Source organism: Myotis nattereri (genome assembly GCF_964212035.1).
Source record: "Myotis nattereri genome assembly, chromosome: 17".
NCBI classification, from domain to species: domain Eukaryota; kingdom Metazoa; phylum Chordata; class Mammalia; order Chiroptera; family Vespertilionidae; genus Myotis; species Myotis nattereri.
Genome location: NC_138092.1, coordinates 8,235,030 through 8,260,606, shown reverse-complemented (window position 1 = coordinate 8,260,606; position 25,577 = coordinate 8,235,030). Strand labels below are relative to the sequence as shown.

Sequence of the window (25,577 nt, the reverse complement as noted above, 5' to 3'; positions counted from 1 at the left end):
CAAGATCATGTTTTCCAGTACTTTTCCTGACGGTTTGGGGGCCGCATTGGCAGTTGACAGTGTTTTGCGAGTATCCTGCTGGCAGTGGGCCCTTAAACTCACTGTCTCCTCCCACGGCTCCCTAGCCTCGGGCACCCACAAGTGCACACACACTTCCTGCGTCTTCTAAAGGCCAAGTTTGAGTCCCGATGGGATATCCTCTTCCCGCAGCCTCCCCAGGAAGCAGTGTCCATTCTCCTTCTCTGTTTTTCGTTCTTGGGAAATCTGGTGAACAAAATCCTCTCCATTTCTACACTCATAGGTACTCAACAATTTTATAGACGTTGTCATTTAATCCTTAACAATGACTCTATGAATTAGATGATTTGTTGTCATTTTATGAAGAAAAAAAAATAAAAGCCTGGGGAGCACTGTGATTTGTCCAAGTCCAGTTGTCACTGAAGGAGCAGTGGAGGAAGTCTACTTAGAGAGGAGGAAGGGATTCTCAGTGGAGTGCTGTTGACATGTTGGGTGGGACAATTAGCTTCAGGGAACGGTCCTGGGTATCCCTGCGTGTCTGGCATTCCTGGTCCTCATGAAATGCTGTGCGTATGTGCTCTGGTCATTGTTGCAAACAATGAAATACCCCTATGCGTACCTGAAGGTCACCGTTGGGGAGGGGTGTCCATGGAGATGAGCAGATAATATCAGTGAACTGATGAATCCTCCTTTTTTTTTTTTAATGAATCAATTAGTTTGAAGGCTGGTGTGAATATACTAGCAGCCCCTACTAATGCTAAGATGGCATTATGAAGCAAATTGGTCAGGGGAGAAGAGAAGACAGTAGGAAAACAGCAATCCACACCCCCCACCCCTCCTCCCGCATGGAACACATAAATCCCATGGAAGGCCCAGATTACCAGGTCATGCTGGAATTAGGCTTAGGAGATACCAAGACAACCTGGAAAACAAGGGTAGAAAGTGGTGCTTTGGAAAGCAGCGGAAGGGGTAGAAGCAGAGTTTAGTGGTAGAGCAGGGGGGAGGGGGTCTGGAGCTAGTCTTTGCTGGGCCACAAGTAACCGTGTAATCTTAGCACGCTCTCCTCACCTGCAGAAGGAAAGGATTGGATCGGGGATGGCTGTTTTCTTAGCCACGTTTCTCAGCTCGGGCACCTCAGAGGCAGTGTGTGTGTGTGTGTGTGTGTGTGTGTGTGTGTGTGTGTGTGTGTAATGCTGGTCATTTTGTTTACGAGAGTTCTTAGTACTTTGGTTGTTGTGTACAGCTGAGCTTGCTAATGATTTCCATGTTTCTCAGCTGCTTCATCCTGAATCATCTTTATCCCTCGGGAGGAAGAAAAGTCCAAGTCCATGATTTGATTCTGTACATAAACCATAACCCTCAGGGCCAGGCTCAGGGACCGCGCCGGCCTATTGGTTCCTGCGGGCGAGGCAAAGGGTCTGTGTGAGGGAGTGCCCGCTCTTAAATGTTAGCAGTCAGATGTGCTCAGTGGAAACAGTCTGGCTAACTCGCAACAGATTCTCAGCCCTCTTGGCTGCCCTCCAGAAATCACGTCTGCGAGGATTTCTGCAACAGATCTGATAGTTGCTGACTTGGAGAACTTGTAAGCTGTTTGTGAATTCATGGTGAATGGTCTTAATTTCAGACACAGATTCTCATTGACAGTAATAGACTAGAATTTTACAAAATATGCATTGAAGGTGTGGACAAAAAAGAAATAAGGGGTTCTATTGAAAGTAACCTCTCAGGGTGATCTGATCAGAAGAAATTCCTAACTGGGCAGGTCATGGTGGGAAGCCAACTCCCAGACATACTACTTTTTAGTAAGAGGTTTATCTTTGCCTTAAACAAATCCTGTCCACTGGTTAGGAGTGAACACGTTTATGTAGACTAAGTCAATAAGACCTAAATGAAAATTTAATGGCCTGGAGTTAAAATCACTCCTATTGTTCAATCAACGGACCTATTGCACACAGACTGGCTACTCTTGAGTCAGTAGAAAAAACACCTAGTAAATAAACACAAGAACAACAAATCAGGAGTGTCTTAATGCTTGTTCTGGTTATCTAATGTCATGTGCTAACCGTCCCTAAATGTAGTGGTTGAGGATAATCTATTATTCTTTTTTCAAGTTCTGTGGGTTGACTGGTCAGCTGGAAGATTTGTGCTTGAGTTTCTCCCATCTGGAGACTTGACCAGGATGACTCACCAGGGTTGATGGTGGCCATTGACGGGGAGTGCAGCTTGGATTGTTGACTGGGGCACCTCCAGTTGTTCTAGCAGCCTCTCCATGTGTCTTGAGTTGCTCACAGCCATGGGAGTTGAGCTCCCCAACGCCAGCATTTCATGACACAACAGCTGCAAGTCCCTTCTGGTCTTTCCTTTTTAGTCTCAGGATGTCACTTTAGCTGCTTCATATTGGCCAAAGGCAAGCCGGTAAGGCCAGCCCGAGTGTAAGGCGAGGAAAATCCCGACCTCCTCTCCCCTTGCCCAGTGATTTCTCTACCACTAAACGCGGTTTCTTCCCTCTCTGCTGCTCTCCAAAGCACCACTTTCCAGCCTTGATTTCCATGTTGTCTTGGTTTCTACTCACAGCCTAATTCCAGGGGTGAGAGTCCAGGTTGCATCTATAAGGTACCCCTGGTCATGGGGCATAACCCCTCTGAGCCTCAAATTGAAAATAATACTATCTGCCATATAGTATGTTTATTAAAAAACAATGAGAAACTATGTTATGTGACAGTGCTTATTAAACCCCTCAATATGCTTACCAACCTTATTTAGGTCACATTAGGTACTTAATAAATAACAGTATTAAAAAGGTAGTAGTAGTAGTAAGTTGAATTAATACATAAATGTGAATTTATTTAGGGGACTTACATCAAGATTTTTTTGTTGTTGTTAGGGGGAATTATTTTGCTAAGTAATCTTACTTTTGCTCTTGATTTTTAAAAAAATTGATATTAGTCTCTTGTTCAAAGAAATAAGAGCTTGGTTGCAGGTCAGTGTGTGCCATAAATATCTGTCTGGATAAAAAGATATGAAATTCAGAGAAATGTTTCACTTATATACTCAGTCATTGATTGTATAATAGTTGTAATGATAAAAATGTTCACTCTGATACTTTCAAACTTGAGTAGAATGTCTTTTACACTGAGTACTATGGATAAGCAAGGTTCCACGTTTCAAAATTAGATACTTTAGTTACTTGCATTATTAAAAAGAATATTTTATACCCAAAGCAGAAATTGAATATTTCTCTTTAATATTTAATAGCTGAAATGATTTAAGCTCAAATCTCATCTTCAAACTCCCAAAACACCTTGGCAAGAAATAAAAACTTTTCATTCTAAAGAACATTTAAAAAAGTTATGAGTTAATTAAAACGGTACCAGTTATATTCTGAAGACAATTCCTTTGACATGTTTTCCTTCGCTGAAAAACAGTTGTTGAGAATTCATAGTTTGAAGGTGAGATATCTGTTATATTTCCATTTTCCTAGTGAGCTATCCAGACAATGTTTCGGACCAAATAACTGAAAATTTACTACATTATTCAAATTTCGTTATTAGGGATGGAAGGGGATAAATCCTATGAAGTGATTGTATTTTCTTCCCTTTCATGGCAAAGTCGTTCTTTCTGTCCCCCTCTCCTTCCCTACTGTCGCCCTCATAATTTGGGGTTTCTAATGATCTCCAGTGAGAGTGTCAAATGTTTCTATGGTAATGTCACCTCTGATTCATGATGGGGCTTTCAAAAACTGGTCAAGAATCCACATATCAGTTTTCTGTCCTCTGCCCAGGAAGGCCCAGAAGACAAATACCTCCATGAAATGAATTGTGAGGGTTTTAAAGGAACCTCCTACCTTGTTCATGGAGGATCAAATCCTCCGCATGAAGATGCCCAACCCCCAGAGACACAAACCCTATTGACTCTGGGTAGATAAGCATGAGCTTATCTGGCCTGTGTAACCAACCCTACCCTACAAGGGGTTGACTAAAAAACATCTAAGCCAGGGAAAACAGAAGTCCATTAAAATTCCTGATCTTTATTAAAAAGACTCCTGAGTCTTTCTGCATTGCATCAGAGCTTAGCTCTAGGTCAGCCATGGGCAAACTATGGCCCGCGGGCCGGATCCGGCCCGTTTGAAATGAATAAAACTAAAAAAAAAAAAGACCGTACCCTTTTATGTAATGATGTTTACTTTGAATTTATATGAGTTCACACAAACACTCCATCCATGCTTTTGTTCCGGCCCTCCGGTCCAGTTTAAGAACCCATTGTGGCCCTCGAGTCAAAAAGTTTGCCCACCCCTGCTCTAGGTTGTCCACTGATACTGTCTGGGACCCCAAGCCTGTCTTTCCAGTTGGTAACCGCTCATTCCGTTGCCTGCTTCCACTTGAGCTCTGCCAGTGGTTCTTGCCCTCCTGTGCCTGGCCTTGCCTGTGGACATGACACCCACATCTGTGCCACATACCTGGCAATCTTCGCCTTCATCCCAGATCCTGCTGACCTGAGCTCCCTTCACTGGAACAACACCTGGCCATTTCCCCTCAGACTAGTGAGAACTTTTTATTCCCAATGCACTGGCCAGGCGGGTTCCTCAAAGGGCCTGTTATGAGTGGCATCGTGCCCCACCCCAAATTCATATGCCCAAGTCCTCATCCCTGGTGCCTTAGAAGGTGACCCTAGAGATGGGGTCATTGTGGGGATCACCAAGTTATAACGAGATCATCAGGGTGGACTCTAATCCAATATGACCAATGTCCTTAAAAGAGGGGGACATTTGGAGATAGACTCATATGCAAGGAGAACGCCAGGTGTCCATGAAGATGGCCATCTGCAAGCTGAGGAGAGAGCGTTTAGAAGGACCAGACCTGTGAACTCCTTGATTTCAGACCTCTAGCCTCCAGGCTGTGAGACCATACATTTCTGGTACTTGGTTAGGGCGGCCCGAGCAAATGAAACAGGGGCCCCTTCCAAGACCACTCTCTACTCCTTTCCCTGGTTCTTCATCAGGACTCAAAGCTTCAAAGCCTGTGGGGTGACGATCACCCTTTCTGTGCCCGAGAGCGCGTTGCCTTCCACGTGGGCAGGTTGACTTCCACGTCCACAGCGAACAGCCTTCTGAGATGTTTGGCCTGTGCCTTGCACACGTCTTTGCTTTCCTGAAACCCACATTTCGGAAAGGGGCTCTGGGACTGATGCCCACATCTCCAGTTACTCGTCCGACCTGGCCTTTCACGGAGTACAGAGTATTCAGCTAATGTCTCCAGGCTCTCTTTCCCTCTCTTCACCCGCTTCCTCCTAACGGGAGGGAGTGCAAGCCAGTCGGCCATAATGCCCTCCAGCGAGGACAGTTGCTAGCGTATGGCTCTGCTGCTTTATCGCGAAGGGCGACAGTTGGACCAGTCATGTCATCAGGGCCACACATCAAATGTCGCCGATTCCTTGCAGTCAGATACAATATTGTTTCCTCTGCCCTCCCTAGGAGCCAGTGGTCGGAGCCATAATTACTCCTGATGGCAGGTGGCAGGTCTACATTACATCTTGACATTAGCTTTCAGCTATTTTCTTTTTTTTATAGCTGCCCGTGTGCTCAGTCAAATACCTGTCTGTCATCACAACCAGACAGGCCTTAATGCCTCTGCATTACAGAAGAGGACCTCGGCTCCCCTCCAGCCCATTTATTACGGTCCCAGCGAAGCATTTTATCACACAGGCCTTACGCGCGGCCTCCTCTCCACCAGCACCAAAATCTTCCAAGTTGGCAGCTTTAGTGTCTCCTGCCATTAATCTTCACTAGGCTGGCATCGCAGGGCAAGGGATGATTTATGGCAATTACCTGCTGGAGAGCAGAGCGCAGGTGAGCTGGGCTCACGTGCATTTACTGGGCTCCCTCCCCTTCTCCCACAGCCAAGGAGTTCAGCGTGTCTGCTTTGTTTCTTTGTATATGTCTTCTTGCATTTAGCCCAGCAGATGTGCCTTGATTAATAAAGAAGTCGAAAAATAGATTTGATCATCTTCGGGTTTTGTACAGACAGGGGGAAACCCGGCTGGCTGTTCCAAGCCGGGACGGACACTGACTTGTGACAGTCCATTGGGTTTCCTTATTGTCTCTGCGTTTTCAGAAACACCCGAAGGAAATTCCAAATTGCACGCACCTGCCGCTTGCTGCATCGTGTGTTCCAGGTGCTGCAACCCAATCTGCATGTAGCCTGTTTCATTTCCAGTGTCTGGCTCCCTGGGATGATGCCATAACGTGGCGAGAATGGGAGAGGGGTTCTACCAGTGATGGAGAAAGAAGGGGTGTGGTGGAAGGAAAAGGGAAAAGAAAATTCCATGATAAGCTTTTTTTTTCCAGCAGAAACAAGTGTGTTCCTAAAACTAGCCTGTTGCTTTTCCACGACCAGCGGTGATGGCAGCTTCTTGTCTGCTCTAAACTAAAAAGGCCCAATACGTTTATGTCCCTGGCCTGGTGGGAAAGTGACAATTTTCAGGCTAGATGAATGGAATGAAAAAGCTTTTTTTTTTTTTTTTGCTTTTGTACCTGGGATCTGATTCATTCACAAGTTGGATGTCATCTGTAGGAGATATCATGTGATGTCTCTGTTATGAGCAGTAAGTTGGGTGTTTCATGGTGAGTGGGTGGGGGAGTAGGTTTGATCTAAATGACTCCTCTCCATCTCTCCCTCCTCCTTTCCCTCTTCCTCTCCCCCTCTCTCTCCCCCCTCTTACCCTTTTTCCTCCACCCCCAGCCCCCACTCACTCTCTGATGAAGCCAGCTGCCACGCTGTGAGCCACCCTGTGGACAGGTCCACATGGCAAGGAACCGAGGGTGTCCTCTGGCCAGTAGCAGGGAGGAGCTGAGGCTCTTTTACCAAAAACCTGCGAGGAGCCGAATCCTGCCAACAGTGTGAGCGTGGGAACAGATTCTCCTGCAGCTGAGTTTTGCGATGCCTGCAGCCCCGGCTGGTGCCTGGTGCCGTGCTGTGAGACCCTCAGCCAGAGCATCCAGCTGAGCCACACCCAGAGGCCCAATGCCCAGAGATGGTGATAGAAGTGTTGATCTAACCCAGTGGTTCTCAACCTTCTGGCCCTTTAAATATAGTTCCTCATGTTGTGACCCAACCATAAAATTATTTTCGTTGCTACTTCATAACTGTAATGTTGCTACTGCTATGAATCGTCATGTAAATATCTGATATGCAGGATGGTCTTAGGTGACCCCTGTGAAAGGGTCATTCGACCGCCAAATGGCTCGCGACCCACAGGTTGAGAATCGCTAACCCACTATATTTGAGGGCAGAGACTATGAAAATAACCTGGAAAACTTAAACACACAGGAATCTTTCTAGAATTCTGCTTGCTATAGAGAGGACTTGGGGGAAACGGTCCATTTGTGTTGGGATCCTGTAAGGAGTACTAAATGGGGCCGATGACGAGAGAATGATAAAACATATCTAATGAGTCTGGATGGCACAGACATCGACCACCCAGAAAGTAGCCTCGTCACTGAGCGGGCGCTAGAGGCATGCAACGGTGCCAGGGCCGCGGAGGCCCGAGCTGCTGGATTGTGGAGGGCTCAGATTGTTCTGGGAGAAAAGGTGGGGCAGCATACGATGCAAGTGAAGCTCAGGGAAGAGGTGAATCATCAGCTGTGTACGTCCATCTTTTCACAGTCAGCATCCCACCTGAATGTCAGCCTTAGGCCAGTTCAGAGGAGCTGTTTTCGGGAAGTATCAGCTGAATGACAAGGCATGGACCCTGGTGTGGGAGTAGGGAGGTAGAAATCCCTTTTTATTCTCCCCTTTGACTTCCGGAAGAGCTAGCCAGGAGTCTAAGGCTCCCAAGGCCCACAGTCAGCTGCCTTTCCATTTACTGATCAGTAAGTAGTCCATTACCAGCCCAAAGGTTTTAGTCACCGTACCCTCTTGAAGCCAAAAGCCCAGGTTTGCTTTGACATCGTTCTTCAGTGTTCATGCGTTTGCGAATGCATTTCTACAAATACGCAGGGGCCCGGGCAAAGGCAGGCCTTTTAAACATTCAGCTGTGTATCTGAACCAGGAGATCACAGCTGCTCCTCGCTTTTGATAATGCCAGGGAAATTGGCAAATAAATAAATAACCGGGGCCCAGCGTTCATTTACTAACTACCCCGATAGGTGCAAGCAAGCCACATCAGGCATATCAAAGGAAAATAAAAGCATAATTTAGTAATGACGTGGTCTCCTGCAGCCTCCTGCTTAACTCAAGTGTTAAGTTAAAAGAGGTAAATCAGGGATTTTGAAGCACAATTTTAGAGTTAGTCTTCTTTTTCCTCCTAAAAGAGTAGGATCTGGGACCATTTCTATGTCAGCAGGATCTGGCAGATTTTCCTTCCTGTGAAAGGGAAGACGTTAACCATTATTATTATTGTTCTTTTTAATTCTCGAGGATATTTTTTCCATTGATTTTTACGGAGAGTGGAAGAGAGAGGGAAAGAGAGAGAGAAACATCGACGTGAGAGAAACACATCGATTGGTTGCCTCCTGCACACGCCCTGCCCGGACCAGGACTGGGTCGGGAAGGAGCCTGCAACCAAGGTATGTGCCCTTGGCTGGAATCGAACTGGGGACACTTTGGTCCTCAGGCCGATGCTCTATTAATAACTATCTTTTATTTATCCTTCAATTAGAGAATCTCTGTTCATGGAAGAAGCATGGCCATGTTTAGAGTGTTTGCAAGTATTTGAGGGACTTCGCATTCTCCATGGCAGGCCTGGTTTTCAGTGTGGGTGTGGAAGACAGTGCCGAGCTCCTGCCCTGACCAGGGAAACTAACCTGAGACATGTGCTGGGGAAGCAAGAGATGCAGTGTCCCCAGGGACTCCCTCCAAATTGTCTGAGTATTCCCAGGGACGTCTCGGTCTTTGACCACCTGATATCAGGAAACAGACATCATAGAGATGGCAGTGGGCATGCCCAAGGTCAGCCTTTATTTCCTCACTAGAGGCCCGGTACATGAAATTCGTGCAGGGTAGGGTCCCTAGGCCTGGCCAGCGATTAGGGCTGATCTGTGGGGCAACCAGCAGGGTGATCGGGGGTAGGGGGGGGGCCCGCTGGCACCTGCCTTGGCTGGCCTGGCGCTGCGTGCTCACTGGCCTCATCCCCCACCGCCACTGCTGATTGGGGCCTGCAGGCTGGGGGCAGCTCCTGCATTGAGCGTCTGCTCCTGGTAGTCAGTGCACGTCATAGTGACCAGTTGTTCTGCTTTTTGGTCGATTTGCATATTAGGCTTTTATTATATAGGATAATCAGCCATGGTTGGTGCACTGTCCCTTCCATCATGTTGGACAGCTCACTGTCCTCAGGCTTCTCACCTCAGCCACAGATAATTTCCCATCCTGGGAAGTGTTCCTGGGTTCATCATGATGGAAGGGACAGTGCACCAACCATGGCTGATTATCCTATATAATAAAAGCCTAATATGTAAATCGACCGAACAACCAGTCGCCATGATGCGCACTGACCACCAGGGGGCAGACGCTTAATGCAGGACCTGCCCCCAGCATTCACTCACTTTAAGGGCCTGTATTGTTGGCATCTGGCAGAATCACTATCAACAGGGATGTGCCTAAATATATCTATGTTGACTTCTCAACTCTTTCTATTCTTTTGCTTGGGTAAACCTTTGGAAACTCAAACACCTCATCAGCTCTTGGCCAAAATGATCATCAAAAGAGAGAGAAAATCATATTCATCATTTTAAGAGAACCTGGAGGCAGGTTCTGGATTAAGACCTGATCACCACTTACCCAGCCACCGCTGTTGGCCAGGGAGGAGGAATCAGTGGCAGCTCCATGGTGCTTCAGGCAATCTCTTCAGGAGAGGGATTTGTGAAGAGCGAAATGCATATCAAGTGTAATCACAGTGAAAGGATGCCATGTTCAAGGTGAAAAACATCAGTACATATGCCTCCTCTGGCACATAAGCCCTGTGGACTCACGCAATCATAGGTAGGGACATCCGCTGCTTCTACATAAACACCTATAGTTAGACTCCGGAAAAGCTTGAAGCAGTAGATGCCTGAGTCCTTGTGGGACTCATCCTCTGTTAACTGGTATCTGGTTGTGTTGGGTGGAGTAACAGTTTGACCATCATGAAGTTTTCAGTAACCGTGGTGCTTGCAGCAGCCCTGGCATTGCTGATTAGAGAGCAATTATGCTTCAGTGGAGGGTGTGCTATCTCTCCATGCTTTTCTTTCTTGCTTTTTTTTTTTCTTCTTTGCTTTGGGCCATCATGCTGGACATGCTAATGGGTGTCTTGTTAGACAGAAATTTAACCACTATTGCCCAGTGTCCTGCTGTGAATGTGGAAGGCCTTGAACACTTTGCTGCTAGACTAGGAACCAGTGCATCATGTGGTTAAGAACATGACCTCAGTGTTAGGTGGACCTGTGTTGAATTCCATCTTTGACAGTGAATGGCTGTGTGACTTTGGGCTTGTTAATTAACCTTTCTGAGGGTCAGTCATCACTTATAAAACAAGGACTAATGTAGTAACCCACTCTGTAGTATTAGCATGATGATGATGATGAAATAAGATGCTTAAAAAACTTAGTATAATATTTGGGTATGTAGTAAATACTCTATTAGTAATAATCTTATTTTATTTATTTATTTTTATATTTTATTGATTTTTTTACAGAGAGGAAGGGAGAGGGATAGAGAGTTAGAAACAGCGATGAGAGAGACACATTGATCATCTGCCTTCTGCACACTCCCTACTGGGGATGTGCCCGCAACCAAGGTACATGCCCTTGACTGGAATCAAACCTGGGACCTTTCAGTCCGCAGGCCGACACTCTATCCACTGAGCCAAACCAGTTAGGGCAATAATCTTATTTTAAATATGACTAGGAGCAGATGGAGAAAACGTGTGGGTTTCTTTGACCTTGGAACTGTCAATACTTCTTTGATTCCAAGTAACCTTTGATTGTAATATCCTCAAATTCATAACTCTTGGGGAGACAAAAACACACAAACACATCACACCAGTCATAAAGCACATCTTGATTGCAGGTATAAAAGTATAAAAAATGTCTTAGGATCACGTAAATGTGACGTATCAAGTCTGAGAGGTACCTGACCAAAAAGACTTTGCTCAGATACATTCAGGCTCCAAGGGAACGGAGCCTAACTGAAGACCTTTTCCGTGTCTGTGTGCCCTCGCTCATTCTGTTTCACACACTGTGGCGTAGCAGAAAGAAACGAGCCCGTCCGGTTTATGGATTCTTTGTCTTGACGAGCCTCACTTTTTCCGTCCACTGAATGGGATACTGCCCATTTCATAGGGTTGTTGTGAGAATTAATTAAATGAGACAAGATAGACAGGTCTCACAGCCTAATTCCTCATACAGGAAAAGAACTCCATATAATCTTGTCTGGTTCTTGCTGCTTTCACACAACAGACTGTGTGCTACACCGATTACAGGCAAATGACTTGCACCCGAGGGAAAGGCATGGGATGACATGGAGCATAATTGAATTTTTAAAAATTTACAATGTTGAGAATTCTTAGCATGCGTTTGGCCAGAATTCACTGTGTCATGAACACCGATGGGATAAGCTGGCTGCAAAGCCCCCAAATTAATGATGCTAGCTGTTGGGAGATAGCCTAGAGAATGTGTTTCTGGAAGGGTCTACCTGGGATCAGCAGAAAGAGGTCCCTCTGATGAAGTGATGATTTTATAAAGGCTCTGAGAGGCCAACGCAAGCATGAGAAATGGCACTCTTGCTCTTCCCAGAGAGTCAGACTTTTTATTCATTTGTCCAACTGTCCTATATAATAAAAGCCTAATGTACAAATCAACCGAATGGTGGAATGACCGGTCGCTATGATGCACACTGACCACCAGGGGGCAGACACTCAATGTAGGAGCTGCCCCCAGCCCATAGGCCCCAGGCCGGCCAAGGTGGGTGCCAGTGGGGGCCCCTGATCACCCCGCCGGTCACCCCACAGATTGGCTCTGATTGCCGGTCAGGCCTAGGGACCCTACCTGTGCATGAATTTCGTGCACCAGGCCTCTAGTTATTTTATCAAGTGCTTCTTTTGGGCAAGGTGTGCTGCTAGGTTTGGTATACACGAGTGGATAACTGAGACATGGGGCCCTTGTCCTATGGAGCTTGAGCCTAAAAGGGGATACAGGCAAAGAGCAAGAGACAAATCAACGTGGAATTGTAAATTGGGGAAAGAGCCATGAAAGGAAAGAGTGAGATGATTAAGGGAAGCCTCTCAATGAGGCTGATACTGAAACTGGAAGAAACAAGCAACAAAACCCATAGGTTCTAGGCTGAGAGAACAATGTGTGTGAAGTCTCAGAGGCAGGAAAGAGCTTGATATGCTTTAGATCTGGAAGAAGGCCATTGGGAAAGAGTGCGGTGGCCAAAGGGATAGTCTGCCCTCAAACAATTGATTTGCTTATTGCTGCAGTAATATGTTGAGGTGAATCTAAAAAAATAATTATCATCTGGCCCAAATACTTGAACTTCCAGGGAGAACATGCAGGAGTGAGATATGTAAGGAACACACAGGCGATGGGTCATCCTTTCCCCCCCTTTCTCTCATGGCACTGCATGTTAACGTGTTCTACCTGTGTCAGCTAGGCTGCAACTCAAGCAAACGTTGTCTCTCCAGAAGTGGGGGTCCAGAGAGTGATGCAAAGGCTTGTGGGGCTTGGTCTCTCCCAGCTGCTCATGGTGTACCAGATCATCCTGGAAGCAGTGAGCTAAGAGCCCAGCAGAGCCCTAGCTGGTTTGGCTCAGTGGAGAGAGCCTCAGCCTGTGGACTGAAGGGTCCCAGGTTCGATTCCTGTCAAGGGCACATGACTGGGTTGCAGGCTCGAGATCCCCACTAGGGGGCGTGCAGGAGGAGCCAATTGATGATTCTCTCTCATCATTGATGTTTCTCTCTCTTCCTCTCCCCTTTTCTCTGAAATCATTAAAATAAATAAAAATTAAAAAAAAAGAGCCCAGCAGAGTTTGAGAATTTCCCTCCACTAGCAGGGTGTTTAAAAATAGTTTCTTTAGATTTTCATTGAGGAATGGGTGCATTTCTTAATAGGTCTGAATGTTTGTGTCCCGTCCCCCTAAATTCATATATGAAATCATAATGCATTATGTGATGGTATTGGAGGTGGGACCTTTGGGAGGTACTTGGATCATAAGGGTGGGGTCCTCATGAATGGGATTAGTGCCCTTAGAAAAAAGAGGCCTCAGAGAACTTGTTAGCCACTCCCACCAGGTGAGGACACAGGCAGAAGGCGCCAGGTAGGAATCGGGAAGAGGGTGCTCACTGAAACTTGACCGTGCTGGTGCATTGAGCTTGGATTTCTTGGCCTCTAAAACGCTGAGAAATAAATTTATGTTGTTTATAAGCTACCCAGTTGGTGGCATTTTGTTATAGCAATCCAAATTAGATGAAGACAATAGATATTAGATAAAAAGGTCTATTAAAAAATAAGTTTGGGAAATCTTGGGGGGTGGGGGAGGTAAATAATGTTAACAATTACTTTATTTCAGGGCTTCCTGGAACCTTTCATAGACTTGAATTTCCTCAAATATTCTAATGTGGTTAAAAATGATATTTAAATTAAAAAAATAAGATATTGAGAAAAGGCCCAATTTATTTAACACATGCCAGAATCAAAATCAACAGCCTTAGACAATTTGGAGTGCAAAGCAATTATATTTCACAGTATAAGAAATTAAATGATATGAAATTGAAGCTGGGACATTAAAGGAAACTGCAGTTTTAAATTAATTCCCTTCAGAAATAAACTACACAAGTCATGGTCAGCAAGATACATCTCAGTGAATGTGCGAATGCAAAAAAATTGCTCCTGTAGCCGGAACCCCGGATACCTTTGTAAGGATGGGTATTTTGAGGGAGAGCCTATAAATCAATGCCCTCCAGGAAAACAGGGTGAATTGGACAGCAAGGGAGATGGAATTATCAAGAGAGAGGGTGGAGTTGAACCATATGGTTAGTGCTACAGCGGGGCGAGCCTGTCAGGGGTGGGCACATCCGGAATGCAGGCAAAAGGGGACTGTCCCGAGGAAACCCATACGTTCTGCCCACAGGGCCGTGGGCAAGAATCTGCTCAGTGACTGACACTTGTGCTGATCGGAGGCAGCACTGGATGTTGCATCGTGTCCACACAAAGCTGATTAGGATGGATGGGAGCCTTCTCATGCCCTGAAAACATTCACCCCAGGGCCAAAGTGCCACCCACCAGAGTGGCTTCTGTTTTGCAATGCACATGACTAAACTTACCCAACTGCTTAGAGGCAGATAAATAGAACTTCTAAGAGATTCCTCTCAGAAGTCTCCCTAGAGCTACCATTAAAAAATAATGTTGGTTATATTAAAATGGCAAGCTTTCTGGGTCAGAGGAAACACAATGTTAAATTCAGATATCTTTCTTTGTCTAGGCAGGATCTGAATCTTGTTGCTATGACGAGGTTAGAATTTGGTATCAATATTGGTGAAAAGACATTGTTTGCCCTTAGCTTCGCTTCCCATCAGCAGGACATAAGCATGGCTACAATAGACTTGGAAGTTGACCATCCCTCCAATCTCTGTCATGCTTCTGCACCCAATGTTGATGGAAATGCAGCGAGATATCTTTAGAAAACTACAAACAAATGGCATAATTGGGTTTTCCAAACTAAGCCGCTTTGTCGGAGGCATATTGATTTTGATGCCATCCATTCAAACGTCTATCTTGAAAAGCTGAAAAAAGTTTCTATGTCCTTCAAGCTTTGCTTTGCTCCCTATATTCCCACCTCCACTCACTGTGCTAGATGTAGCCCGTCCGTGTCCAATCACCTACCCTCTGAGATTCTTGAGGAAACCTAATGGGCTTGGCATCGTGGGTGAATTAGTCTCTCTCGCTCACACATTACGATCTTTTAATGTTCTGCTGGAAGCATTACTTAAAGTTTTTGCACAAAAGAATAATTATCACAGTGATGGGTGTATTATAATACAAATGACCTTAATGTCGTGTAAAAATGTATATGCCTAGGGAAAAAAATCTTGTTTCAAATCCTAATAGCAAAATTGATATTGTGAAACAAGGTATTTTATAACATAATAATAGATTAATTTCCTTACAACATCCTATAAACAGTTGCTAAAATTAAATCATCCTTTCACTAGTAACAGTGGTTTAAAATATCGTGCCTAAAATATTTTGTTATATTAAGAGTATGTAATGTCTGGCATATTTTCCTAGGGACTTGAGTAATTTTCTTTTATATACAGGTAGCAATACATTTTTTTTAGCAGCAAAGTATAGCTCTTCTCCTTGGATTTAGAATTCTGACATATGTGGTGCTCAGAGGTGGATCATGTTCTTATATTCCATTCCCCTCCCCCCACCATGTCTAACATGTCTTCTTAAACGAAGACCCAAGGAAGGACATAGTTTAGTATGATGTAAAGTACTCAGAGTGGCCCTAGGTAATGCTCTCTGCCAGTGATGGCGAACCTATGACACGCGTGTCAGAGGTGACATGCGAACTCATTTTTTTGGTTGATTTTTCTTTGTTAAATGGCATTTAAATAGATAAAATAAATATCAAAAATGTAAGTCTTTGTTTTACTATGGTTGCAAATATCAAAAAATTTCTATATGTGACACGGCACCAGAGCTAAGTTAGGGTTTTTCAAAATGCTGACACGCCGAGCTCCAAAGGTTCGCCATCACTGCTCTATGCTCATATACTTTAAGATAATAAGTTGTGTCCTGGAGTTTGGACAGGATGGCAGAGCAGTCCTGGGTGGTGAAAATGTGTCTCTTCTGTCTTCCTTGTCTATCCCTTTTCCTTCTGTTCAGGAAACCGTCTCCCATACTTCCTTGCTTAGGAAGTCCTTCCTAGTTCTCAGCAGCACATGGTTTTAGCAGGCTTCACCCAATTTACCTAACACTGATGCTCCTTCAGTGTTAGGTGAATTCTATACTTGTGTCTGAATAGAAATCTTAACAATTCACTTAAGCAGCACATAGCCACACATGGGAGTCTGGGATTCTTATTTGAGTCTAGATAATTCCCTGACTCTAAAAGGTAAAAACAGAACAAAACAAAACAAAAACCTCCACAACGTTCTGAGACTGGGACCTGGTTTGTATGTCACTGAACCCAGTAATTTGTCTACATTGTGGAGGGCCCCGAAATTGTGGACTCCAGTTACAGAATTGATAAAACTTTTGAGAAGACACTCCAGAAATTTTGAGAAAAGTACAGCTCCCTTCTAAGTTATGAAAGCTTTATGTTCTCCATTTTGCATTTCCAATGTAGGCATCTAAGACTTTTGGTCTTGAATTCCCCACTGAGCACGCTTTCTTTCTTTTTTCTTTTCTTTCTGGCTATTCTGTGTTTCCGGGGAGTGCCCGACGGGAACAATAATAAAGAATTAATGGCCAAAACCGGTTTGGCTCAGTGGATAGAGCGTCGGCCTGCGGACTGAAGGATCCTGGGTTCGATTCCGGTCAAGGGCATGTACCTGGGTTGCGGGCACATCCCCAGTGGGAGATGTGCAGGAGGCAGCTGATCAATGCTTCTCTCTCATCGATGTTTCTAGCTCTCTATCTCTCTCCCTTCCTCTCTGTAAAAAATCAATAAAATATATTTAAAAAAAAAAAGAATTAATGCTGGGGTTCTCTACTTATTCTTTATTTCCAACCTGAAATCTAGAAGTCATTGCTGTTTTACGTTGAATTATTCAATTCCATGTGTGTTTGTAAAGCAGCAGCTATATCTCCAGCCCTTAGTGATGTGAGTCCCCAAAGGCATCCCAACGAGGTCTCTGGGAATTTACAGTCAAGTTGGGAGGCAAGACACTTACATTAAAGAACCAAGAGATCGTCACTATAATGTGGTACCAACACATAATACAGTGACTTTAGTCCTCCAAGCGAGAAACGTGTACCAGCAGTATCCGCATCCCCTGGGAATTTGCTAGAAATGTAATCTGCATTTTAATAAGAGCTGTGCGTTGAAGTTTAAGAAATTCACATATAAACAGTGAGCACCAGGGGAAACTGGCTCTGACTGGTCGGCGGCGACTGGAGTTGTGGGAAAGGTTTGGCGGCGGACGACAGAGGTGCTCTGGAGGAGGGTCTTAGAATCTGGGTCACGGGGACCAGTCGGTCTTCAGTTGTCACCTGCAGGAAAGCCACTCGCCAGGGGTACTTGCTTAAAATTCGGATTCCTGAACCTCTCTCCTCACTCCTGACGGAGTGAGAATCCATAGGGTGGGCCCTAGAAAAACGTATTTTTTAACAAGCTCCACAGGGAACTTTCTAGACTGAATTTGAGATGCCAAGATGAAAGGGAATGTGTTCAAGGCAGGAATGTTTGCACATGCAAGCCTCGCCTGTTTCGTTGGCGATGTCTTTTCCTGCTGCCCTGGCCCACATCATTTCTCATCAGTCTCCATTCTGGTTTATCTTCTTTACTGTGGCTGGAGGGAACCATCTGGAAAGAAGACAGCACACATCTCACCAATCGCAAGACTCCGCTGTTCCCTGATAGACTGCGTGTCGCATAGAGCACCCTTTCTTTTCTTCCTTCCTTCCTTCCTTCCTTCCTTCCTTCCTTCCTTCCACCTCCCTCCCTCCCTCCTTCCCTCCCTCCCTCCCTCCCTCCCTCCCTCCCTCCCTCCCTTCGTTCCTTCCTTCCTCATAAAATGTCCATGTTCCACCTAACGATTTTCATAGAATTTGTTGAAATGTTCAGCATTTTATTTCATTTACTTTTTGTTAATCCTCACCCAAGCCTATTTCTCCGTTGATTTTTAGAGAGAGTGGAAGGGAGGGGGAGACACACACAGAGAAACATTAATGTGAGTGAGATTGTCTCCTACACGTGCCCCGACCTTGGCCAGAGATCGAGCCTGCAACTGAGGTACATGCTCTTGACCAGAATCAAACCTGGGACCCTTCAGTCCGCGAGCCGACACTCTGTCCACTGAGCCAAACCAGCCAGGGCTTGAGGACCCTTTAAATGCTGCTCCTGCCTTGGCCCTCCATCTCATCTCCTGCTGGTGTGTGTTTCTCGGCATCAGGAAGGGTTCAGGAATCTGGAGAAGGCGCTGTGTGTAAATTAATCAAGAGTCCAGAGACGAAACATAATTTTGAAAGGCATTTTGGGGAGTCAGAGAAGACTTAGCTAAAGGAACTAAGTCCTCCCTTATCTCAGGACCCCTTGCTCTTTATTAACACAAATTGTCCTAAGGCAAGGTAGTATACAGAATCCATTGTTAGATTGGAGGAATTGCCTTTGGCTGTTCAGGTGTTTGGCCAGCAGGAGGCAATAACATGTAGATTGAAATGCCTTTAGCTGTCTGGCAGTAAGCAATCATTTTATGCATCCTTTTCAGGTTTGGGGAAATGCCTTCAGCCATTTCCAGATGATTCAGCCCCGCTGACATGCTGGAATGGGCTTCCGGTAATCTCCTAGCACTTCACCCCTATGAATCTAAAGTCAAGGCAAAATGAACTTCTCACCTTTCTGGAACACACTGGGCACTTTCATACATACCTGAGGATATTTCCAACTTCATCAGAGAAATCCCGCTGTAGCCACACCTACTTCTTTATTTCCTTCCTCGCCTGTTTCCCCCTTTGACCATATTTAACTTTACTGTCAGAAATTTGATTATAGTCTCCCACCCATAGACTCTAATGTCCATGGTAACAGATCTATCTTTCCCTTCTCCCAACCCCTGCCCAAACATTGACATTTTCTCACAACAAATCAAAGATATGTTGAAATCTGCTCACCTAAAGTCAAGGATACATTTATGATTATGTTCTTTTTTTATTATAAGTGTTTTATTATATTTATTTTTTTACTTAGTTCTTTTTATTATAATTCAAACACGTTGTCAACATAGCCATTTTCTTACCATGTTCAACACTCCACACTACGGACAAGGTCTCCACGATGAGGCTCCCACTCGGCGGGAGGCCGTATGTTATGGTGGGCACAGCACGGCTCTGCCTCTGAGGAGCTGTGTGGCCTCCCTCAGCCTCAGTGATGTTTCTGATTTGTAAAATGCAGACAATATCTACCTTGTGGGGTTTTTGTGGCAATTACACGAGAAATGCTTTTAGCAGAGGGCCTGTTATGACGGAGGAGTTCTATCAAAGGCAGCCAATCGCGTCTTGTAGGACATAAATCTTTCAGCGGAGGAAATGAGTGCACCAGATGCTTCACTTTTAGCAGAAGGAGAAGAAAGTTCTCAGTATCTGATGATAAAGAAGATGACGGTGGTGATGACTCCAGCTACCACTTCCTGGAGCGTTTTTCTGTGCCACTGTTCACTTCTAACAGCAGCCCTGTCAGGGCCCATTATTATTCCCAAAGGCTCCGCAACGTGCTCAGAGTGGCAGAGTCCAGACTCAAAAGTACTTGACTGTGAAGTCTGTGCTTTGGATGTTTGATAACCCCCAACACTTGTCCATGCCAGGCCAGCCACCACTCTTGGCAAGCCTGCCCACACGATCCATCTGGAAGGTCTGTGTTACACCCACAGTGACGCAGCTTCCACGCCTCCGTCCATTAGCCCAACCCATTTTTGATGTCTTATCTCTCTGCTCCTTAGCTTAAGTTTGCTTTACTATGTAGTTGCTTTATAAGCACGCTAAGATAAATAGTTGAAACATATATAGATATCTCCTGATCCAATTCTGTTGCCTACTTCCTTCATTCTCTGATAACTATATAAGTGGAGGGAGGGGAGGATTCAGAGATGATTTCAAAGGTTTAATCCTGGGCAAATAGATGAGGTGCAGTGTGGAAAGTTGAGAACTAAAGGATGGATGATTTTTTTTTTGGCAAGTTAAGTCTAAGGTCAGAAGGCATTTAAGAAAAAACTGATTAATACACACACACACACACACACACACACACACACACACGGTAGATACTTAAAAAAGTTTCATTTTGAAGAACTCAAAAAATTTGTAAATTCAAATTTCTGTACATGGAAGTGTGGTACCACCGTATACTGAAGTAATGTACTATATTCGCCTTTTGGAAATACTGATATTAACCACTGAACATATTTATAAATATATATTTTGAGGAGCAAGTGTCAGTGTCAAGGGGGTGGGGCCTAAAACATTGTAAATACCATGCCATTTTAATTGGACATTTTGCAATGAAAACATGTCATTTTTTTCCCCAAAATGTCTTTTGTTGCTTGTTTATGAAGTTTACATATCTGATATTTATAAAGTGCTTTCTCACTATAGGTTCATGGACCCTTGTCAGCCCAGCATGGAGAAAAGATAGAGGACACATGGGCAAATCCCTATCGCTCAGCTAACCTGGGGACGTTCCATGACCCTGCAAAATCGGAGCTTCCTATACAGCAACTCTTTGAAGCTGAGATTAAGTCCTTAATTCCCTTGGCCCAAGCACGTCAAACTCACAGCCCGCGGGCCACATGTGGCCCACAATGAATATTTTTTTCGGCCCAGCCAATATAACGGTATGTAAGAAACGTTTTAATAAAAATTTCGTAACTTAATTTTTACAATATCCTGTTACACATAATTATTAATAACAAACTACACGTCCGCTAATGACTGATGACTATAATCGTGTTGCATTCATTTCCCTTACTTACCTTACGCGCAGGCACACCATTTCTCTCCACTAATACTAGCAGCGAATATTTTAGCAGCCAATGGCCACGTCGTTAATCTTGAACTGACTTGTTTGGTGTGCGCAACAGGAAATATTTTGCTTTCAGAGAACAAGAAAAAATAGGTTTATTTGCGTTACGCTTATTAACTTGTGCAGTTATTCAGTGTCTGGTAAGTTAATGTTCAAGAAAAAAATATTAACTTTTATTAAAATGTTCTATTTCATGTTAACAATGACTCATTTATTTCAGCCCTTTGTATTAGTGTCTCTAGCGAAATAAATCTACGTTTCTATGAAAATTGAAGCTTTGTTTTTTTTTGCGGCTCACATACGCTTAAACCTTGTTTATTTGGCCCGTGTGAGCCTTTGAGTTTGACATGCTTGCTTTGGCCTCTCTATGCTCCTCGCTGCTCCCCTGCCAAGACCTCTCCTTGCCACACACGTGCCCATTGATGGTTGAAATGCTGGACAGCAAGCAAAGGAACGCGAGTTTTGACTTAATCTGAAGGGAAGGCCTTTGGCCCCGGGAAAGTTAACCAGTCTGAGTTTATCTTACTCATTTAGCTTGGTCAGAATCTGCAAATGTCACCCAGCAGCAGCGAGGGGCCCATTCCCTGGGTAGCATATCTGTAAGCATACACCCCGAAAGTATTGGTTGTGCACGTCTAGTTCTCTAAAAGAAAAAAGGAAAAGAAAGCCTCCCACGCCACACAGTAGTACGAGGCAAAATATCTGATTACAGAGTCTGAAGCTGCTTTGTGCATGTCATTTTCGAAGAGAGGAAAAAAAAAAAAATTAAAAGCCAGCAGCAATGAAGTGCTTAGTGCAAGATTTCAGTTTTCAACCTCGCAGCTCTTGCATTTCAATCGGGGCAGCAGGAAGATTTCCGCTGATCCTAAAGCTAACGCATGGCGAGAGGGAAACGCTTGCTGGCTTCGTTAGGCAGGTGGTTATTGTTTTAAAAACGGAGAGCCGCCAACCTGGCTGGAATCCAAGGCGCGTCACCTAATCCCGATCCAGAGCTATGCAGCCAGAGTCCCCAGCCCGCAAATATTTGATTAGCGCATATGTAAATTGTCCTGTGTTCCTGGCACAGGCCGAGTCAGGAATGACAATGTGGATTGTGATGTCCTTACACAGTCACAGGTTCTTACCCCTGTGTTTTTCCCTGTAAGGAAGTAAAACGTGTGTATTCAGGAGGTCTGAAGCTCCTGGTATGGCAGATAACCTGCTGCTGATATTCAGTAAGGAAATAAACAATGAATGTAACCGCTCATGCCATTGTCTAAATGTAACAGATCTCTTTAATAATGAAATAGCATAGCAGACCCGGAACTACGCAGTCGCTCAAATGACTCTCAGCAATTTTCTTTATTGACCCCAATTTCTGAGGCCTAGAGTCGCTGACCCTGGGCCCCAAATTAGAAAATTAGATTTCGGAGCCTCCACTATGTATCAGAATCATTCAGGAACAGCGTAGAAGCCAAAATATGAGACACGTTTTCTTATTATATGATCAGTTGACAAGACATTTCAGCACTTTATCTGCTATGTGTACAGAGTGGCATCTGGAGAAGTAAAAATTGCTGTAATAAATGCTGAAAATCAAGGGTTTGCCCTGCTCTCATTAACATCCCTGGTACGAAGTCATGGATCTGGCTAACCCCAATCCAAATATAGTTTAAATAATGCTAGGTAATTCTTACTATTCAAATTGATAAAGACATACAAGAGACTGGAATTTGCCAAGAAATATTGTTGCTGTGATTTAACACACAGAAGAAGAATGGTATTTTATATTACGTACAATCTACAGAGAATTACTGTTTATCTAAAGAGCAAATCCTGGGAGTATGGATTTCATGTTTATGTCCTGTAGGATTTGAATAAAAACCACAAATAAATTTATCTCCCAAGCTTGCCAGTTAAAAAACAAAAAAGGATGCAGGTAAAATTTTTCTGAATTATCTCCAGAGGTAATTAAATTATTGAGTTAAAAGGGTTTCTTACTTATAAGAATGAAAATGGGGAAGGGATAGAAGCAGAGGGCAGACAAGGGCCAGTCTTGCCTGGAGCTAGAAATGTATGCAATGCCTCAGAACAGACAATAGGAAACTAATGAGGTAAAAAGCCTGGCATGATTGTGATCTGATTTTCACAGATTAAACCAATGTCAGTGAGGAGAAGAGTGAATGAGCCTAAAATGGCTTTGAGACACCTGCAAATAATTGTATTTTCAGTGCAATAGTGTTTAGGCATTGTTTTATATGGCAATTTATGACAGAAGGAATGGAACAGGGATTTAGAAAGAGGGGGTACTGTACTCTTCCTTCACAACCCCCCACTCTAAATTGCACCCCCCCTTAAGTTCCTTTGGCAGCGATGTCCCAGGAAGGAGTTGCCTGCTGATTCCTCTGCCTGTTTTATAAGTGATAGAATTTGATTGATAAGAATTGAAGCTGGAGGCTGAACCCTAATTTTTAAAATGGAAGAACACTTTACAGCCACTTGTACAGTATATGGGTTGCAATTTTTGGCAGAAACCTAGGGGCTATTTTTGATTCATTTATTTTATATTCTCTTCTTTGGGACCTTGATCTGATATTTCTGGGTATATATTGTACTCAGAATTCAATTTAAGTGACCTCTTGTAGCCAAAATGAAATTTTTTACTGACAGCTCCATATAATGGGACATTTTCCCATACCTATTGGGCAACACCTATAAAACAAAGTTATGCACCATTCTCTAGGGCAGTGGTTCTCAACCTGTGGGTCGCGACCCCTTTGGGGGTCGAATGACCCTTTCACAGGGTTCGCCTAAATACATCCTGCATATCAAATACTTACATTACAATTCATAACAGTAGCAAAATTACAGTTATGAAGTAGCAACAAAAATAATTTTATGGTTGGGGGTCACCACAACATGAGGAACTGTATTAAAGGGTCGCGGCATTAGGAAGGCTGAGAACCACTGCTCTAGGGGCTAGGTGAGGATGGAGGAGACCTTTAAACTATGCTTCACACTTGAAATCTTTTGCTACCATTTAGAAAACAATAAAAATGAAATGGTGATCATTGTAAGACAAATACAAAAATATATGGACTCTCTGATAATTAATCATGAATGTGGTCAATGTGAAAATTTTATTTCCACGTTTAACCACATTCAGTTAAGTGTCTGATCAGCTTAGTCGGACTTCATCGTGCCAGGAAAGTTCGATTCCGCTGGAAATGCAATTTGACTTTAAAGAAAGAAGCACAATGGAAGCAAGAGAACAAGCCCATTTTTATTTTTTCATGATTTGTCTTCTTTTAAGGTCAGGTTCATTGAGCTATAATTTGCATAAAGTAAAATCCCCCCCTTTGAGTGTGAGCTTTGACAAACATGGAATCATGTAACTGCCACAGTCAAGATATGGCCCAGTTCCCTCACCTGCAGAAGTTTCCTGGCCCTCTGTCCTCCTCTCTCTTTCACCACAGCCCCTGGCTATTGCTTTTCTGTTTTCTGTCCTATGGTCCTATAGTTTTGCATTTTCTAGCGTGTCTTATGAATGAAATGACCCACGCCTTGTGAGTTTAGCTTCTTTTATTTAGTATGAATATATTTGAGATTTTACCTATGTTGTGTGTATCAGTAATTTAATTCTTTTTATTGCTAAACTAGAGGCCCAATGCATGAAATTTGTGCAAGGGGCTTGGCCCCACCGCGGCGGCGGCTCCCTTGGCCCTTACCACTGTGGCTTCATCTGGAAGGTTGTCTGGAAGGACATTCGGTCTAATTAGCATATTACACTTTTATTATTATAGATAGTATTCCATATGGTTGCACTTATAAAATGGGAAACAAATTTTGGTGGCTATTCCTTCCATTTTGCTTATGGTGGAGTCAAGGGCAGACAGAGCTTCTATCTAGTGGCATTGGGACCCTCTCTGCAAATTATCCAATGAAAAGCCCTTGGACTGCACCTTTCAGCCTAGGAAAACCCAAACCAAAGAAACCAAAGGAGCGTGATGTTTTATAAATATGGACCGTGTTCTCATACCACTGGGGGACAATTCTGATGAGAGAAGAGTGGCTGGGACTGATTCCAAACTAAATTCCCACTGGTACCAGGGGTTGCTTTTTTGTTCATTTGTTTTTTAGTGTTGTGTTTTTCAAAAATAAATCTGTGTAGATAAAAAAGTCAACATCTATGGTTTTCTGAAAGAAAAAGAAAGAACCTTAGAGAAATCATTGGGAGAAAGTCTTAAAAGATGATTACACAGGTCATTAATTAAGATATTACTTTTCAAAATAGCAGTGCATATATTTTTCTAGCACTTTCTAATATGTAAAGCACTTACGACACATACTATCTCATTTGATTCCCGTAGTGACCTATGGAGCCTGAAAGGAGATGTTCACCATAATTTACAGATGAAGAAGCCGAGTCCAAGGACACGATGGCTGCTCACGGTCAATAGTGAGTTGTTGTCAACACTGGTTTGGAAGCCTGAGATTTTTGAATTCCCAACTAGTGGAAACAGCAGCACCAAATTCTGAGTCATGAATTTCAGCAGGAGTCAATATTGTCAGAGGTCAGTATTTAGGAAGGTTGTAGCTAAGCTCATATGAAAATTCAGCTGTAAATACCTTGTTAATTCATGAAAGATTGGAATTTTCTTTAAAAAGTACAATCTCACCACGTTATTAGGTTAAGCACTTCTAAAAAACAACAACAACAAGGAAACTGCAATGTATTATAAATTAGACCATTTTGGAATTTGTGCAATTTAAATGGTTGACTTATTTTATGTTAGGAAAGCGACTGCACGATATTCATTAGCTAATTTTCATGATTTTTTTTTTTTAAACACATTGGGCCAAATTACA

At 43.8% G+C, this 25,577-nt stretch overlaps 1 long non-coding RNA gene across 1 annotated transcript in view; it reads left to right on the top strand.

Moving 5' to 3' along the window:
* LOC308533450 overlaps nucleotides 1-25,577 on the top strand; it is a 295,328-nt gene that overhangs the window by 155,163 nt on the left and 114,588 nt on the right. Inside the window, exons 4-5 of the long non-coding RNA XR_013997090.1 lie at nucleotides 20,303-20,541; nucleotides 25,079-25,282. This is a non-coding gene — a long non-coding RNA (uncharacterized lncRNA). The remainder of the gene's footprint in view (nucleotides 1-20,302; nucleotides 20,542-25,078; nucleotides 25,283-25,577) is intronic.